General features: G+C 40.0%; 1 protein-coding gene and 1 long non-coding RNA gene across 10 annotated transcripts in view; one reads left to right on the forward strand and one right to left on the reverse strand.

The window, feature by feature from the left end:
- Window positions 1-6,563, forward strand: part of LOC147651284 (uncharacterized) — a 178,642-nt gene extending 172,079 nt beyond the window's left edge. For all 9 annotated transcript variants that reach the window (XR_015274682.1, XR_015274699.1, XR_015274691.1 and 6 more), the window contains one exon: window positions 4-6,563. This is a non-coding gene — a long non-coding RNA (uncharacterized LOC147651284). The remainder of the gene's footprint in view (window positions 1-3) is intronic.
- The window catches only part of LOC111933541 (uncharacterized), a 234,127-nt gene that overhangs the window by 82,895 nt on the left and 131,916 nt on the right, over window positions 1-19,316 (reverse strand). The window lies entirely within an intron of this gene.

Raw genomic sequence — 19,316 nt, forward strand, 5'->3', positions numbered from 1 at the left:
CAGGCAGGAAACTGCAGGGATCCCCTTGCACTGGGAAATTGAAAGAGAGCCAACCTGCAGGATGCAAAGCCCAGGCAATGAGAGACAATGCATTCATGAGCTCTTCTGCTTCAAACAACACCTGAAAAGTCTTTGGGAATAAAGAAGAGGAAGCAGAAATAGGATGTTTCTGTTGATGTTTGGAAGCCTTCCAATTTGAGCTTTTCAGCTGATTCAGATTCATAGCAGGCTACTAGCTCCAGGATTTAGCAAGGACAGAGCCACAGGAGCAAGCTGAGAGGCTCTCTGGCCCACTCTGTGCTCACCTGTCTGGCACAAGGAGAAACAGAGCACAGCCACTGCCTCACTGAATCAGCACAGGCTCCTTCTCCAGGGATCCTGGCAAGCATCAGAGCAGACAGTGAAGCTGAGGTCAGTGTGTCAAAAGCTAGACTGCAGCTGAGCCTCCAACATCCCATAGGAAACACAAGCAAATTTTCTAGCATTCTACAGAGAAATACACATAGCTGTCTGCACCACAGAAGCCTCAGAGGATTACTTATCACAAATCAACAAGTCCATCCCAGAACCACAGTCAGAACAGCTTTGGGCTCAGTTGCAGCTCATTTTTGGCAACATAAAAGCACTCATCCCTATTTGAAAGACACCCTCAAACACAGTGTCAGTGTCACATCAAAGCTTTTGGTTGAAGAGGGAGGATAAAAATGATGATGAAAACTTTCATAAAGACTCTCCCAAGAGTGGAATGTAGTACATGAAGTATTTTTGCTCCTTAGTATTTTACACACAAGAGCAGCTCAAGTCCTTGGGGAATGTACACTTTAAGCCATGGGTTGTCACTGTATTATCAAGCCAGTCACACAGTTGCAGCAGAAAAAATGACAATCTGAAACTGCAAACTCAAAATTCAGGTGACAATCACACCTGGTGGAACACCCTATGACATATTTAATCATATTATTCAGCAAGTTTGACAGATTTAATAACTTCACTGTAATATTTTATTGCTGAAAGAATCATCTGTTGACATGTTGTGCAAGTATTTTTGAACCATGTAATAATATTAGCCAAGACCAAAACAATTATTATAAACCTAATTATTCTAAAACCTGGAACATTAAAGGTCACTAAGCCTGGCTCTTGGCAACTACATTTATTTACTTTCTGCTTCTGAAAACTGACTTTCAGAAACACTAAGGGTGATTTTGCTGTCAGAAGTGTCCTGTTATGAGAAATGAAATGCTCCTTCTCCATTAAGGACAACATCCCAAAGACAGTCCTTCATCGTTGAGCACTAAAACCTTCTCCTAAAGGATGTTATGGTGCTACTTATTCACTTACACAGCAATTTTATAATTTTCTTGTGGTATTCTACAACTCACATTAGTGTTTTCTAAGATGCTTCCAAAGCAGAAGCTCCCTGTGGTCTTGGAGCATTTTTGTTAGCTCCTCAGGAAACCAATAAATTGGAGCACTTGGTGTAGAAAATGAGATCCTATGCCCTATTTGAGATGTGTTTATGTTCTATTGGAATAAAGAGATGTGCTACAGATAGTGCAATTCTGTTCATTAGCTTGTATTTATTATCAGACTGCAGCTGCAGCCTTTGGGCTGGCTGACATACTTAAAGTGTTTTCTAATATAATAAGTACTTTGGAGGAAAACAGTGTTAGTGTTATGAAGCCAAATTCTAAGACAGCTACAAAAAAAGCTACTCTTATTTACTCAGTTAACTTGCTCTATGTTGAGCTGACATTAAAAGCAGGATTTGGGCTGCATACTTAAATATATGTTAATACACAGAAAGAGCATAGTGCCAAGCTGTCTGAAATTGCATAGACTCCCACTAGTGAACCCACACCACACAACACAATCTGTCATGTCAGGAAGACTTAATAGCATTGGTCCAATCCAATCCAGTTGGGATTAGACTAACCCAGCAACCTCAGCAATGCCTATAGTTAAAGAGCCCTTTGCTGCTGGAATGCAGCACAGCCTGACCTGGAACTTGAACCATTCCACCAGTGCTGTCCTTTTCCACATTCAACAAAAGGAGTCAGCTCAGCCTCGTTATCAGCAATTAATTTAGACTTTGGGTCTAAATTTAGATTTAATTTAGACTTAGTTCAGTCCTCAACTCTCAGAAGCATGAGCTCCCTTTCTGTTGTGCAGAGTAGTCCTAGCAAATAGTGATGGTTAAAAATTATCTAGTGCTACACTAATGTCACCACTGAGTGCTATGGAAGAGTGGATGAATCTAGTAGTTATTACAGATATGTTAAATTTGTCACATCTGCAAATTCCATCTACCAAAAGGTAGAAAATGCCTGAAATGAGTTTCCCCAGGAAGCAAGTTCACATGAAAGAAACAACAGGAACAATCACACAGTTCCAAAGGACAGGGACAGCAACACAGGAGCACTAAACTGAGCCCAGAGCAGGGAGAGCATGGCCACAGAAAGTACATTGGATGCCTTCCTTATTCACCAGCCACTGGAGGGAAGACATCAAGTGCTTTGACAATGGATGTCAACATTTTTGTGAAAAGAACAACAAATTTAACTTTCACAAACAATCTATGTCACTTAGCAGGACATGACTTTTTCTAAGATGACTCCTAGTACTTTGTCATAATTCCTGGTTTATTCTTGTCCCAGGTACCACTCAATTTTCCTGAAGTCTTGTCTCGCTCCACTATTTTTAGCTTATAAACCTTTGCCTGAGCTCTCTAGCTCCTTGCTTGTTCTCACTTATCCCTTATTCACAGTCTTCCTGACCATGTCCCTTTTCTTCCAGTTTACCCCCACACTCTCAGGTTCCCATTTGCAGTCTCAGCCTCACTTCATCAGAAAACTTGCCTAATGATCCAACCTCAGCTTTCCCCTGCCTTGCACAGCCCTTAAAGCCTGGTTGTCTCACCCTTGTCCTAAGTTCTCCTCATGTTTTACCACCTCTGCACCAGGAAATATCTATTTTCTATCTGATTTGTCCCACATATGCACAGCCAGCAGAGGTGATCACAAGGAGAACACACAGAGCAGCTGGATGCCCTGGGGTGATGCTTAGAGCAGCACTCAACCTTAGGTGAGGTCATCTGCTTCTACTGAGCAATTCTGAACCAAAATGGTTTGATATTTGGCTTTGATCAAATCCATCCTAGGTCAATGTCTTGAAAGAACAGCAAAAGCATCTCTGATCCCAGAACCACCTCTGACTTGAAGTTCTCCTGGAAACACAAAAGCATACCAGCAGAAGAGAAAATGGGAAAATTCCCTTTACTGAAGTGAGTAAATATTAGGAAGGTATTTCAGGTGAAATACAATATAGAAAAGGAACACTCTTCACACACACATTATTAACTTGTAAAGAACATGTTTACGTCAGAATCAGAGATTTTCTCTCAGAGAATCAGTTTTAAGAACAACTTCTAAGTTGTTCCAAGATTCCCCAAGCTCCCCACATCTTGGAATAAAGAATTATAAGATGTACTTTCTCAAATGGCTTTACCTAGAAATCAGACTTGATGCCTTTTTATTTCTCCACAATATTTAATGTACAGCAAACATGCAGCACGAAAATTTTACCCTCATAATTTAATACTCTACTTGTAAGAGAGCTATGATAGAGTGTTAAATAATCTCAAATACCTCTCTTGCCATCAAGTCTGACAAAAAGATACAGAAGAAAAAACTGAAAATGCAAGAATGGAAACAGATACTACATAAAACCACCAATGCTTTTTCAGCAGTATGTAAAAATGCAGACACACCAATCAAGGTGGGAACAAACCTGAAGGGGTTTTTTGGCCTTAGTCCAAATAACTGATATTCACTCTGGAATTCAGCATTAAGCAATGGGTCATAACTGCCTCACTGCTTGGAAAGGGTCAGGTACAAAAGAAAACCACTGGGTTTGTCCATTGCCACTTTATGTCTGACAAAAAGCTGAGTGTTTCCTGGAGATAGAGAGGTTATGCCCAAATGTTAGGTATTGAAAGAGCAGAGACCTTGTAAGAATTAGCAGAAAGGTGAAAACCCCTGAGGCATAACCATGAAAAAAAAACTGAGAAGAATTCAGATACACTTATATTAACATTAAACTCATTTAAAACAATTAATTAGTATTTCAGAGAGAAAACACTCATTAAAGATTTAGCTGAGGTGTAAGAAACCACAATAGGCATGTTACAAGACCTAAACCCTCACTAGCAAAGAGCAGGTTTAATATTCCTGATGTTTTTCAGACAAAATGAATGGGAACCAGATGTTATTTTCCTCCCTCCCGGAGGGAAAATAGCTAAAAATTGAGTACACTGTTGTGTTTGAAAAATTATCTTCTAATCAGAGACATTTTGTTTTGTTTGTTCATAAGAAAGCTATTAATGCCTCTGTATTTGAAACACCTACTATTTACTGTGCAATAATTAGTCCACAATTTTCTTGAGCTCCCTGACTCCCATCCACATATCATAATTCGTGGGGAAGAAACTTCACAAATGTTCAGTTTCAGTTTTAAAATGGCTTGTTCCTTTTAGGATTTCCTGCTCATAAGCAGAAATTTGGACTGAGAAGCTGATATATATCAAGTGTAGCAATACTTATTGTTACATATAGTTTAACCTAGAAAGGACCAGACAGTCTAATGCCCATATGCTTGTGTGCACAAAACTCCTTTGCATGTGTGGCTAAAACTAACACCTTCATTCCTCAAATGTAGGCAAGTGGTTGGTACAACAAAGTCAGCAAATGTTGGTGTAACCAGTTAATTGAAGAGATCTAAATATTTCATATAAAAATAGTTTGTATTCTGTAGGGAGGGAAAACATGCAAAAGCAGCAGTAGTTCAGTGCTAGACTGCAAGTATGGCTTCATCCTTGCTCTACAGTATCTCTGGCCACAAACACAGCCACAGCTCTCCATGGGCTCCTTGTTCTGCCAGTGTCCCAGGCCCTCAAGGCTCCCGTGTCCTCATCTGCCCTGGGTGTGTCTGGCTCAGCCTGGGGGCTCTGCAGGGAGCAGCCCCCGCTGCCTCCTCAGCCTCTGCCTGTCCTCTCCCTCAGATCCGTGTGCTGTTCCCATTGCCACATATGGCTGCAGAATAAAGCAAGCTTGCTGACACTTGTGTGTATGTCACTGTGATGATAGCGTGGCAGGAAACTTAGCACATTCGGAATGTACTTGTGAAAATCCCAATCTCTGCATGCTGGCATTTGTGCATATAACATTTCAAGGAAGCCAATTTAATTACCAAGGAGAGGTTCCAGTGCTCTGGGTACAGAGGCCCTTTGTCCACGCAGAACTACACCACTTTTTGACCTTCTCTGCCACAGATGTCACAAAACTGCAAGAGTCTGCTATCTCATCCCTTGTCAGCATCATCTGGAGCCCTTCTTTTCGTGTTACCCAGGTACTACCTCTGGTATTTTTAGGAATATCAATTTACTCTTTTTCAGAAAAAATATCTATGGAAACACACCAAAGAAACACTCCACAAACCCAGAAGATGCATTATGTGAAAACACCTTACAGTCATTAAATGAGGTGACTACTCCAAAGCCCATCACTTCCCACTGCTTTTCACATCATCATGATTTTTTGACCTCTTTAGTCTATACCCTTTAACAAGGATTTAAATATACTCAAAACAGCACAACACCCTCTGCCTGCAGTTTGCCTTAAATAAATCTTTTCCAACTTCCCACTGTAGTTTTCATTTTATTCTTTTACTCTCATTTATAATGACTCCATGGCATTCTGTTTCCTAACAACATGCTATTAGCACTTCTGGGTTGTAATCCCCTCTTTAGCTGCCTAACCCAACGTTAGCATTAGCATCAGCGTTATCGTGTTATCATGTAACAGAGCTGCATGAAAAATTACAACAGTTGTGCAGCAGTTACAGTGTAATTACTTAGTGCCACTCAATGTGAAGTGCTGCAGTAATAGGTTGCATAACCAATTAAATTTCTGAATTCTGCTCACATAAGAAGCCTCTGAAACAATGCCACCACAGAGGTTTCTCAATCCTGTCTGCGACTGGTTTGTGCCCATAGTGCTCAAAACGGAGACAAAACCTGAGGTTTGCTGGGTTTTTCTACTACTCCCAATAGCCAACAAAACACACTACTGTGGTCTTGTGAACTGCTACAGTTATTAGAATCGATGTTAATACAGGAGAGGAGTGCTTGGGGGGAAAAAACAGTGTTAGATGAGTAAATTTACACTCCCCAGGGGTGTTCTTCAGCCTTAGACAGAGAAATCATAAAGAAAAAAGTAAATTACTTTTTCCAGCAGACTTTTATAATCATGTTACTGTTTATAAATATAAATTGTATGCAAATGAGAAATGAGTAGAATACTGATGCCTATTCATTTGACTTGCACAGTGTCCAGGCACATCTGGAGAACCACTGCAACAGATTGCTTCCATAAATGAAACTGTGTTTTTTTTTAATAACAATGTTTTCCATTTTCCTGACATATTTGTTAATAAACACTGTGGAATAAGTAATATGTACCATTAATTGTAACACAAATGCAATAAACTTTTGTAAGCAATGTTAATTGGTTAAGATTTAGTTATTTTCTTTACAGCTTAAAGCTCGCTACCAGCTTTGTGATGTACCTCTAAGATTCATATGCATCACTCACAAAACTTGAATAAGTATTTTGAAAAACTTGAAAATACAGTTACCCTTGGAAAAGCGAGAAATCCTGTGTATAAATTTGTGAGTGTGCTGGCATCTGTATTTTGCTATTTTGAAGATATACATACATACAAAGAAAACAAGCTATATATAAGTTTCAGAAGACAGATACAACTCAAAGTAACAAGCAAGATTCTCAGGCCTCAGTTCCTTCTGAATTAACCTTGGATTCCCAGTTAGTAGCAGGAATAGAGAAAATAGTGGAGATTTTACTCTCCATACTAAGTAGATGCTGGAGATCTTTCCTTTTAAATTAGTACTTGCTTAATGCAAATTTCTGCAGCATTTCCTGGGCAACTGTCAAAGGCTATGAATTACATTAATCAATGAAAAATGTGGTGGGTTGTTTTCATGAAGTTGATTTTGCTTAGATTGGATCAGCTTCCCATTGGTTACTTGGTGTAATTCATTTTTTGGTCTATAAAATTTTATAGTACAATAATAAATCAATCTTTATCTCTAATTGATGCAATTCTGTGTTCAAGACAATAACATTAGCTTATATTTTGAGAAAAAGGAAAACCATAGTCTGTAATGTTATCCTGTGGAAAGCATTATAAATTCTTACACAGTCTCAGACTGAAGCATGGCTGCTGTCACAGCTCCACGATAGGAAGTTTGAGGCTGCTCTTATTTAACTTCTCTCCTCTTTGGGAGCAGATGAGAGAGAAAGAAATGCTATTTTTCATTAAAATAAGGGAAAGAAGTATGAAACCCAGTATCTACCAAATAAAAACTAAAACATGCACCTGTGAAGAGCTTCTGAAGCCAAGCCACTTTGCCAAAGAGCCATCAGCATGAGACAGCAGTGCAAACAAGAGCAATTTTCAAGAAACAGCAAATTTGTATTTCACTTATTCATTGAAGAATCTCTTGTGCATTTTTGACCATTGAAAAATTCACAGAACTACTAATAACTATCATGGGATAACTACTTCCAACATCCATCCTTCCTGGCTTTTCACTTGTGTTGAATGAAAATTTTGCACCAAGTAGATACTCTTCTACATCAGTTTGGGTCTATCCTAAAACGCAATTTCAGCTGGTGCCAGCAATGTCTGAATAGAACACTGCCATGAGGAGACCAATTGTAACTTAACTTAAAGTCAAAAATTAATTTTTTGATCCACTCAACTTCTATGTCTGTGCTGTATAAGACTCCATTTTTTTTCCAGGTTTTATAGATTCACTCCTTGTGTAATTACATCAAGTTGACATCTTATGATGTTGTATTAGACCATATTTTAAAAGTCTTTAAATCTACAGATAACACTTCTATTTTGCTATATGACAGGCAGAGTGTTTCCAAGGGGTTCCAAAGAAAAATATGAAAATTTTACAAAGGTTTTAAAGAGCCACTACTATTTGAGCTCAGGGAATTGTTTTCTACAAGCTACCCCAAGTTAACAACTCAAGGTCATCTCCTGCACGCAATGTCTTTGGGCAGCCCTAGGTCAGAGGGAGGTAAAAACAATTCTGATTTGTTCCTGCCCACAAATCTGACCATCAACAAACATCAATAGCAGAAAGAATCATTCATGTTGAAATCCTAGGTTAGAACATTTAAAATATTTTGCCTTTTTTATCTGATGCTTAGGAAATGTGGAATTCTACGTGTTTCAGTTTGGCTTGATTTGCTATTTCTTTACTTTTACAGCAATTCACACCTCTGCAAAGTAGGAGTATGAAGGCTTAAAAATTAGAACTTACATTCCCTTGGGAATATTTTACAGGTATAAGGTAGCAAAAATCAAGCAAAAAACCCACAAAGGAAATCAGCCCCATCAGTTTTGACGAACACTATGAACTTTCAGAATTACACTAAAATTCAGCATCCATCATTGGTGCAGATAAAGGTATTACTGTGTTACTGGGGCAGATTCCTGTGACTCATGTTGTGACACTACTTTTTTGCTTCCTCTCTTCTTTGGTGCAAATATAAAAATAAATTTAAAAACAACACCCAGAAAAGCAGCTTTCTTTCACATTGAAGTGTTCAACCAGAAGCTCCCCAGAGGCTTCTGTGATGGCTCATTTATAATATAAATCAACAAGAGCAGTTAAGTGATGCTGTTGTACAGTTTAAGTGCCTTCGCTAATTTTGCTGGCCCTTGGGGGGGGGGGGGGGTGGGGGGTTGGTTTGTATCACATATTTCATTTGATGCAATATAAATTTCAGAGAGCAATCAGAAACATTCCCTAAGGAGTGCAGAGGAACATCTGGACAAAGAACTTCCTTTTATAAATACACACCATGCATTTTTTGTAGCTACTCTTGCCATCATGTCTACACTCCATTTCCTCCACTTCTTAATGGGGATTCTGCTGCAGACTTAAATACTAACACACACTCATTATGGATATACATACTTGCACTATTAACACACTTTCATATTTATGATCACATACACATGTGAAAATTAAATTAATCATTTTCTAAGAAGAGTCTGAAATAGCAACCAGCCTTCCTAACGCTGCAATTCCCACAGCTGAAAGCCACACACAGATAGCCATGCCTGAGAGATAAGAAGATGAGAAGCTGCAGGAGTGGTTTGCAGATTTCCCAGAAGATCCATCATCTCACTGCAGGATGGTGGTGGGCTGGACACACAGTTCAGTCCCAGAACAGCCCAGCAACACTGATGATCTCAACAACTCTCCCTGGTTCACCTCTTTCCAAAGACAAGCATTCAGATTACCTAGAGCTCCCTGGGTTTCACACATACTGTCTGTGAACACCATGACTAAAACAATGTTGAGTTGGAGTCCAGCAAGCATCATATCAAAAGACACTCACCTGGGTCTTGTTGAATTGGTGCAGTTACTCATTAAAATTTATGGCCATCTTCCGTAGTAGACAAGACAATCATTCAAACAGCTGTAAAATTTGCAATTGCATAAGAGACTAAACACAAGGAAAAGGGCAGGAAGTATCATAAATCATAAGCACAGGTCCTAAGTGTAACACTAACAGCCAGAATCTCCGTTTCCAGTGACAAGGCTTTAAAACCATTTTTAAATGGTATTTTGTTTAATGTGCTGAATTTCCCAGAAAGTAGCCACCCTACAGTCCTAAGCCTAGAAGACACTTCAGGGCAGTAATGAAAGAGATAGGCAAACACTTATTTGGTTCATTAACTTCAAGAGCTCAGTGTTTTTCATATCTGAAGAGGAATCTCATGCCTCCCCTACACAGGGTGGCCCACACCAAATGCTGGGGGCTCTGGGATGTGCCTTTAAAATACAGGAAGTTCTGGACTGCTGATGCTGCCATTGAAAGGAGAAGGACATCTGGACCATTGGGCCTGACTTCTGTGAAAGGTTAGCAGATATTTCAGGTGATACATAGGGCTGCAGATGTACAGACTTAAAGAAGCTTAAATCACACAGATGAGGTTATGTGTACATTAAAAAGGCCCAACAGCATCCAGCCAAGCACTGTGGCAGTCTGGTGGTGATTTAGATTGCTCCATGTACTTGGGTCCATTGTAATTGTATGTGAGCAGATCCAAACAGAAGAAAAGACATGAAAAGTGTTTTCTGTTCTTCAGTTAAAGCAACCCAGTAGAACAGCGGTATCCAAATATTAATACACAGTAAATTCCATGTCCTTCTCTGCTTTCCTTTTAGACCTGCGGGAAAACAGATGGACTCTCCTGCACTCCCTCTACAAATCAATAGATTTGTTGAACCAAAGAAAGAGAAAATTCCAACACCCTCTAGCAGCTTTCTGTGCTTCTCCTCAGTCTGCTGTGTTTTTACTTCATCGCCTTAAAGACCCAGCTCAACAAACCTGAAATACCCAAGCCTACGTATTTCAAACACATTGAAAGAGGAAGGAATGTTTTATCCTTTTCTTTTTTAATACCTGCAAATGGTACTGGCCTTTTTGATTAGCAAAAGCCAGCGTTTCTCTCAAGCAGCTGCATCATTTCTCTTCATCATCTCCCTTTCCCTGCAGATGACATGGTGTCAGAGCAACTGAGACCAGAAGCATGAAGGCTGAGATGCCATGAGAGCGGCTGTTCTTCCAACGGGAGTAGTGAAATGCATTCAGAAGTCACAAGAGATGTGGCAGCAACACAACATGTCCTTTTCAATTGAACAAGCTCATTGCTTTTGGATACAGCCGTTCCAGCTTCTGGGAACTTACTTAAAGTGAATGTTTTAGTGTTGTAAAAAGTACATGGTATCAGCCAGAAAAAAGTCTCTTAATTTAATTTCTTCTTTTTGAAGTTTAACACTAACACCATTTCTGCATAGGTTGTTTTGAAAATAATTCTTTTCATTAAATGATGGCAATTTGCTCACTGAAATAACTGAGGAAACCCCTGTGTACTTCAGTAAGCATTGGCTGAGGCCTCCAACATCAAACTCTGTCATCCTTAAAGACTTGACCCAGCACCATTAAACGTTACTGGGAATTATGCCATTAGCTTCAAAGGGAGTAGGAACAGGCCCTAAATAAGCAAAACTTCTAGTTATTACTCCAACGGGAATAATCTTGTCAGGCCACAGAATGTGTCTACATAAGCCAAAAACTCAACAGTGCTTTCTAAATGATATCCATACACTTCCTATGAGTGTTCTGTATTTACATATGCACAAACCACTCCGATGCATGTATCAGGTAATTGTACAGAAAGGCACAAGGGAGTTCTGTGAGAGCTTGTGTAGGAACCCTGAACTGTTTACCTGATGGGTTCAGGGCCCCTCCCCAATATTATCCCTCCAAAATATGCATGCACAAACAGACAATTAAGTCTCACAGACCAAATTGCCACAGCATGTCACAGGAGTTGTATAATTAAGCTCTGCCCATCTTCTGCCTTACTCTGAAATGAAACTAATTAAAAGGGGGTAGGATTTCATGGGAATTTTTTCCTTAATAGTGTTATTTGACTGCTGGCTGATTTGCTGACAAGTGAGGCAGATTGTGTTTGGACCCCGTTGCCCTAAGCAGAAAAGGGCAGGAGAAACCCCATACCCAGATACATGAATTGGCTTTGCAGGGTGGAAGCCTATTACTGTAAAATATTAGGTAGTGTCTATGACCCATGGTATTTAAACCTATATATATATATATATATATATGGGATTTTAACTCAGTGGGAAAGCAGTTTTCAATGCTTGAGAGAGTCTTCCAGGAAGCAGCTAAAGCCAGGGGTGCCTAAATTACAGGATCACAGAATATGCTGACTTGGAAGGGACTCACAATGGTTGAGTTCAACTCCCAGCACTGCACATGACGCCTCAAAAATCACAGCATGTATCTGAGAGTACTGGTTCTTGAACTCTGCCAGGTTTGGTGCTATGACCACGTCCCTGAGGAGCCTGTTCTGTGCTCAAACACCCTCTGGTGAAGAACCTTTCTTAATACCTGGCCTAAACCTCCCCTGACACAACTTCAGGCCTTTCTCTTGGGTCCTGGCACTGGTCACCACAAAGAGGAAATCTGTGCTTGCCCCTCCTCTTCCCCTCACAAGGAAGATGTAACTGCAATGAGGTCTCCCCTCAGCCTCTTCTCCAGCTTGAACAGACCAAATGTCCTCAGCTGCTCCTCAAGTGGCTTTCTCTCAAGGCCCTTCACCATCCTCATTTCCCTCCTTTGGATGCTCTCTGAGAGGTTTATATCTTTCTTATATTGCAGTGACCAAAACTGATCACAATACTAATAAACATGGTTCAGCAATGTAGAATTACTGAACTCCTGTTTCCTTTTCTTCCCCCCTTGCTATTATTTATGCCTCACCCTTCCAACCCCAAAAATAAACAAGGTCAGAAAGCTTTATTGAGTAGGTTTTCTAAACTGCATTTAAATGGAATTTCTAGAGTACATTATGCAGGAACAATCTAAGCCTAACACACTTTTGAAAACTCAAGCATTGCACTTCACTTTTCTAAATCAAGTTACATTTTCTCCACTTTACCAATTTCCACAAGGCTCAAAACATTGCCAGGTTTTTGAACCTTTAGTTTTCTTTGTATTTCACATTTCACTATAAACATAGCCTTATCCTGCACACCAAAGGAATCAAGGATGGATATAGGCCAGGACAAACTTTCAAAGTATCACATTGTGGATTTTTCCTCCTCATTTCAGGATTCATGACTGTATTTGAAAACCACAGATATGCAAAAGAATGACTCTTCTTGGTATGAAACAGCATATTCGGGTTCAGTTTTTAACCTAAACTAGTTCAAACCTACCTAATACACTGAATGAGTACAGAAAATCTTTAGCAATACAGACAATACATATTATATTTGAGATTATACACCTCTGCTTGGCAGAATACAGGCTGATTCCTCAGGGACCCAAAGGAAATGCAAGAAGCTTGAAGTCAGCAGTTCAGGAGTTAAACTTCAATTAAACAATGTGGTCCAACAAAGATGATATTAGCTACTAACTCTTGAGACACCTACCAGACCAAAATCCATCCTTTGCCAGAGATCCTTGTTGCATTATTGATTCAGTGAGAGTGCAATTTTTAAAGGAAATTAAATCCTGTTGGAGAAGGACAATCCCAAAACTGTTAGATAAGGATTATTGTAAAAGGAATTGAACATCAGAAAGGGAACATGAATCCACCCTGAAAAGAAGGGATAGCACATAACTGCCTTGAAAACAAAGGAAGGGGTGGGAAAAAAAAATATATATTGTTGCACATTATCTGAGACATGATCAAAGAAGCATGTTGTCATCTGAGAGTTTTTAAAAACAAAGAATATGATGGATTTGTGTATATACTACTCTAAGGAGAGTGCCTTCTCTCCCTCAACAAAACACTGAAGTCCACAGCAGTTTTATTCAATACCATGCTGGCTGGCATGAGAACTGTACCAGTTCAAACCCCTTCCCAGCCCTGGGCACAGCCCTGGATAGATTTGCTCTGCTGGTAAGATGAAAGGCAAGGATTTTCCCCAGTAACTCTCCAGATGAACTTGCTGGAGGCCTCCTGTGGCAGGAAGTCAATTTATAGACTTCTGACACACAGCAGCTGCTGTTGAAAGCTCCCCACAGCTTTCGAAGCCACACTGACCAGTCTGCTGCCATGGCCTCCCTGCTCTAGCAGGATCTTGAAAACACAAGTTTATCCCACGGGGTTCAGGGATTTTCAGGATTTTCTCTTTTTTACATCAGACTGCTCACAGACCATCAACAGAAACACATCCTCTGCTCTATTACCTGTTTAATACTTGTGCTAAAGGGAGAAAGCACAAGTAGTTGAAAGTTTCTGTAAGGCTTGGATAGCTATCACAAAACTAATGAATTTTATAATGCTATTTGAAGCCACTATTTTCTGAGCAGGCATATAGCACTGTAAGAAGCTGGATTTTGGGAAGTTTTAAAACCAGCCCACATTGTCTCCTACTTCAAAATACACCCATATACATGTAAAGAATTGTCTGTCATCCTTATTTTACTAATAGCCTGAAGTTTGAATTTCTCCTGAGCCCCTACCATCTGGCATTTTCAGTGTGCACATTTCAGGCCAGTACCACTTGCACTACTTTTTCAATGGTATCCTGTTTGCCACATTATTTCTCTTGGAACTCAAGGATGCAAGAAACCAAAGAATTCCAAGAGCTGTTAATGGCCTTTTTCAGTTCAGCAAAAGTCAGGAAGGTTTTACCAGTTGGCATTTTTGATTATTCATGTCTCAAGGAACAGCTGTTTTTCCCCCTCTCCTGGCATCCTGCCAGGAAAACAAAGCCATCTAGTTAAGACAGATTGTCAGTAACAGACTTTAACCTGATGAGGTAATCACCAAAGCAAGTCCTAAGAACAATGATGAGTAAACAGGGATTGCTTTACTGGGAAAATTAAGAGGAAATCCCCCTGAAATAATATAAATCAAATTCCTGAAACTCTGGGAAAAACCTATCCTGTAGTAGAAGTTTTCCATGTAGGCGTTCCCACAAGAGCTGCTATTCTCTGTGCCATGTTCAATATGCCAATTAGATGAGAACCTTTCTCTCTTTGTGAAGCTGCCTTTTTAAAAGCCAGGATTTTGCTTCAAGTAAAATACTTATCCTGGACAGGCTCTTTGGAGATCACCTTTTTCACTAAAATTCTCCTGAACAAGCAGGAAGAACACCTTAGCACAACAGAAAAAAAAATTCTTGCAGACTGAATTAAAAGTCTGTTTCTGATCCTCTGAAAGCATCTAAGGGTCAGGTGTGGGGGTGCCATGCACTGTTACACTCAACCATGTAGGTGGCCAACCAATATTTACAGTTGCCAAAGCTTTCAGAGGAATGCCTACGCATTTTGCCAGAGCAATTCACTAACCAAATGCAGAGTAAACTTAGATTTATAGTTGGATACTGCTAGCTAGAAACTTCTGATGCTGTAGAGATTCAACCTCTTATCATCCCAGAAAGAAAGGTCCTTGCAAATTTTTCTGTGATCTTCACAAATGCCTCTATTTTATCCATCCAGATTCCATTCTTCTATTTCCCATTGTTTTAAATCAGTTACATCCCTTTCTCCATCACTGCTTTTATTCCTGTCATCCTTCACTAAATTTAAAAACCAATTCCAAAACAGAAGCCAACTACTACTTTCTCTGGCTCTAATAATAGCGTTCTGACACTGTAAGAAAGCATATCTTTTCACCTGCATCCACTTCAGCTTCTTCACCAATGAAAATAAGTACACAGTTTTCCAGCTATAGTCAGTCTCTGATACTTTGGGATGAGACTTATTTGCAATGCTATAACTGTAATTTATTACATCCCATACTCCCTAAATACCATTTTCCTTGCTGCAAACCAAAGATCTCTTTTTCCTGGCATCTAGCAACCCTGCAGTATCTTTGTTGACATCCTGCCAAGATCTTTGCAGGTTCTCAGCAAATCTGTTAGTCTCTACTGCGGCCAGCTGCTGTCTACAACCCTCACATATTCGGAGTTTCGTTCGATTAGAAACCCCCCTGAATATATTACATGATTCTGACCTCAAGGGTAATCAGATGGAAAGACACTTCTGCCGACCACTGCAGAATCCTTAGCTTGCTAGTCCTGAAATTCAATTTGTATAATATCACAATGGGTGAAGAAGAGATCAGGTCAGAAGAAGAGAGGGATTTTAATCCAAGTCTTCCTCCAGAAGATTCAATCTTGGCATCATGTCCAGAGACATTTATCCCACCCTCTCAAAGAAACAGATGAAATCTCAGAAGCTGATGAGATTTGAACTGTGACCAACTTTTAAAATAAGCTTCAGAGCTGTCAGCATCCCAGTTCCAATCCTTCACAGACTGCAACGTATTCACATGATTCAGCATTATTTTATTATATGTCAAATTTTTCATACTTCAAGAGTTGTTTTTTTTGTAAAAATGAAGAGGTTGGATTGGTTTTCCTTTAGTGACCAGTTAGGCTGCTCTAGCTTTTGTGAAGTAAGATATCTAACACAGCACGAACATAGACTAAACCCCGAGCTATTTGGTAAGAGAGAACCATTAGGCTGCCCGTAGCCACAAGGTGTGCTGCAGAAACACCTGCTCAAAGAGGCACAGTGCACTCCTCAGGCCCCACACCACGCCAGGATACAATGTGCAGGTGGTATGAAAAGCAATGGCTCTAGGACTAGATGAAAACTGAGCAGGACCTTCAAAGGTCAGTATGGTGGATTGGTATGCCAACCCTGGCAGTACAGGTTCCATATAGAAAACAGCCCAAAAGACCCCACACTCTGCAATCACCATAAACGTAGAAGAACAGGAATTTTTACCACTTAAATCTCAAAAGATTGATCCCAAATAACTGAGGAACAGTGGGGGAAAAGACACAGCTTCCATATGTAGACCAAAACCAAACAAGCCCCCACCACCTAGAAAACAGGTGCACACCCACTTCTCTAGCCACTGCCAGGGATGTCTGCATACCACAAACATGCTACACTCTCACAGGCTCAGGTTCAGAGGAACTTCAGGTTCATAGCTGTTTCTGGGATCCAGTTTTAAGATGGCACAAATCTGTGACCTTTAAAGGGGTAAATGGCTCCAAATTAGCACTGGGATATGCTTTTCAGCTCCTTCCAGTACTCCTTCCATGCACTGCAATTTTTACCCTCCTTGGGTTCTAGGGCAGAATCTTTGTGTACCATGCTTTCTGAAAAGTAGGGTTTGGCAGATCTGTCTTACCTTCTGATTTGTTGTTTTGTGAGCATATGAAGGAGGCCATAAACACAGGAACTGAAGGAAACAGCAAAGCAAGTGAGCTAGTGCTTGGGGCCACGTGAACATGCTTGTTGCAAGAGATGGTCTTTGGCTGTTGTGGTTTAATGCCTCAGTGTGAGTGGGTGCCACATGACAGTGATGTTGAAATCAGCACTGACTATCCCTATGGAACAGCAATTATTGCACCCTCTGGACCAGCTTGGCAGCACTTAGAGGAGCACAGGCTGAACCATCCAGGCACATAAAAAGTTTTTCTCAAGTTTTCTACAAATGAAGAATTAGCAGGTGAGGATCTCAGAGAAGAATGTCACATAAACTGCATTCATATACCTGTCTCTAGGTCTCTTGGAAACTCTTTACATATCTGTAATATCTTAAACCGAGATATGGTATAGCTACTGATGCAAAATGCATCATTAGCAAACCTAACAGTAACAATACACTAGCTTAATGCATGGCAGAACAAACTACACATCAATATGTGATCAGCAACAGCTCTTGAGCTCTGCCCTGTAAGTGCACCCTGTGGGGGTGATGACATCATTTGTGCTAAATGCCAACTGAACTCCAGACCTCTGTTCTCAGCTGACCGAACAACCCCACAGATTGGGGGGTACCAAAGGACAGGCACATGCTCAGTCAACTCACAAACCTTTGCTAACATGACTTCCCCTTCAATCCACATTAGCTCCAGCTAGACAGCATTTGTGTCACAGGAGAAAAAGGCAAAACAAGTAGATTAAGGGGAAAGGACTGTACCTTTGTTTAGCACTGCCATAGTAATATCATGAGAGTCAATGCAAAAGCATTCCAAAAATCTGGTAATTCAGGTGCAAAACTCAGTATTACTTCTTCAGAGATACTCATGTTGTCACTAGAAAGGTTTCAGCTACAATAGTGCATCATACTTCAAGTATTCCACACACAATGGTACTTTCTGAGTAACTTGAAAAGCTGCTTCTTCATAGTGATGATCTATTGCTAAATTAAAGAGCTTTAAGCTATCTCCAAGAAAAAACAAGTACACTCAGAGAGTAATGCAAGGAATTAAATTGAAGGAATGCTGTTGAGCAAGTCTAGTAACTGTCTAGAATAAATTTCACTACATCAACGATTAACCATGAAACCAGAATCAGAGAATCACAGAATATTCTAAGTTGGAAGGGACCCACAAGGATCATCAGCCCAGCTTTAATGTGAATGGCCCATAGAGGGATTGAAGCTGTGACCTGGGTGCTATCAGCAAGCACCATGCTCACCTCCCAGACAGATAAACACAAACCTTAGTGACTTCATTTGAGACTGGCCACACCACTAGTCACACAGGTATTTTATAGGACACGTGTATGTTTCCACCCAAAATTTGTTTCTATTGCCTTTGACCATCTTTAAAAAAGCAAGCTATTTTATAAATTGCTGTCCAGTTTGCAGATAGTTCCAGTTTTTGGAGGTCAGGACATGCTCATTTAGATGAGTGTTTGACAGTTCTGGACAGCTTGTTCTGCACTTCTAATCCCATATACATCCTTCACCACACTGCGAGGTGAGCTGGCTCTCAGCATAGGTGCACACACAGCAGCAGGAAGGACATGGCTCTTTACAAGGATTCAACTCATTTGTCCATACTTTCCACTGGCTACTATTTCCCAAATTTTCTTTTATAATGATAGCACTATTCAACTGGCCAGATACAAAGGACAGGTGATTAGAGATCTTTAAGCAAAAAAAATTACACAAAATGCATTAAAGACGTTAATGCCTGACACTGGGGAGGGGGATAGCAGTGGTATTCCATACAAGGGAATCCCTGCTCCAGTAGGCAATGTACTACATGTTGGACATGAACAGCAACATGGCTAAGGAAAATCCTTTTCAAGATATTAGTCCAGGGAAATTTTCAGGTTTTAGTCCAGAGAAAGCACCTTTGACATTAATTGGGATTTTTTACATATGCTAGATCCTTCACCTGGGAGAATTTCAAACATGGCAATATTTTTCTCCTCACCTTTTTTATGTATTTCTCTCAAACATTTAAGCACCTGCATTTTGTAAATTTACTCATTGGTAAAGTCCTGGCTTCATTTTTTTTCCTATGAGGTGTGACAATTTTTTCTGGGCCTGAGTTTTTCCAATTGCTTTAGCAATATTCATAAGCTCAGTTTACACATATGCTTAGATATACCTTGGATTGGGATTTAAGAGAAACAGTTCTGTGAATTTGCTTGCATATCCAACTTATTTCCCTGTGCTGTTATCCACTCAGAATAAAAATGCTCAAGTTTCAAATAATTTGTTCCAAAGATTTGTAAGCATATTAGGAGGATGTCAGTCACACTACTTTAAGTCACCCTGCTGTGCAAAAGAAATTGTTCAAAAAAGTCGTGCTCCCTCTCAATCACAATGTACTATAAAGTAATCTG

The sequence above is a fragment of the Cyanistes caeruleus genome, chromosome 10, assembly GCF_971803275.1.
Source record: "Cyanistes caeruleus chromosome 10, bCyaCae1.hap1.1, whole genome shotgun sequence".
NCBI lineage: Eukaryota > Metazoa > Chordata > Aves > Passeriformes > Paridae > Cyanistes > Cyanistes caeruleus.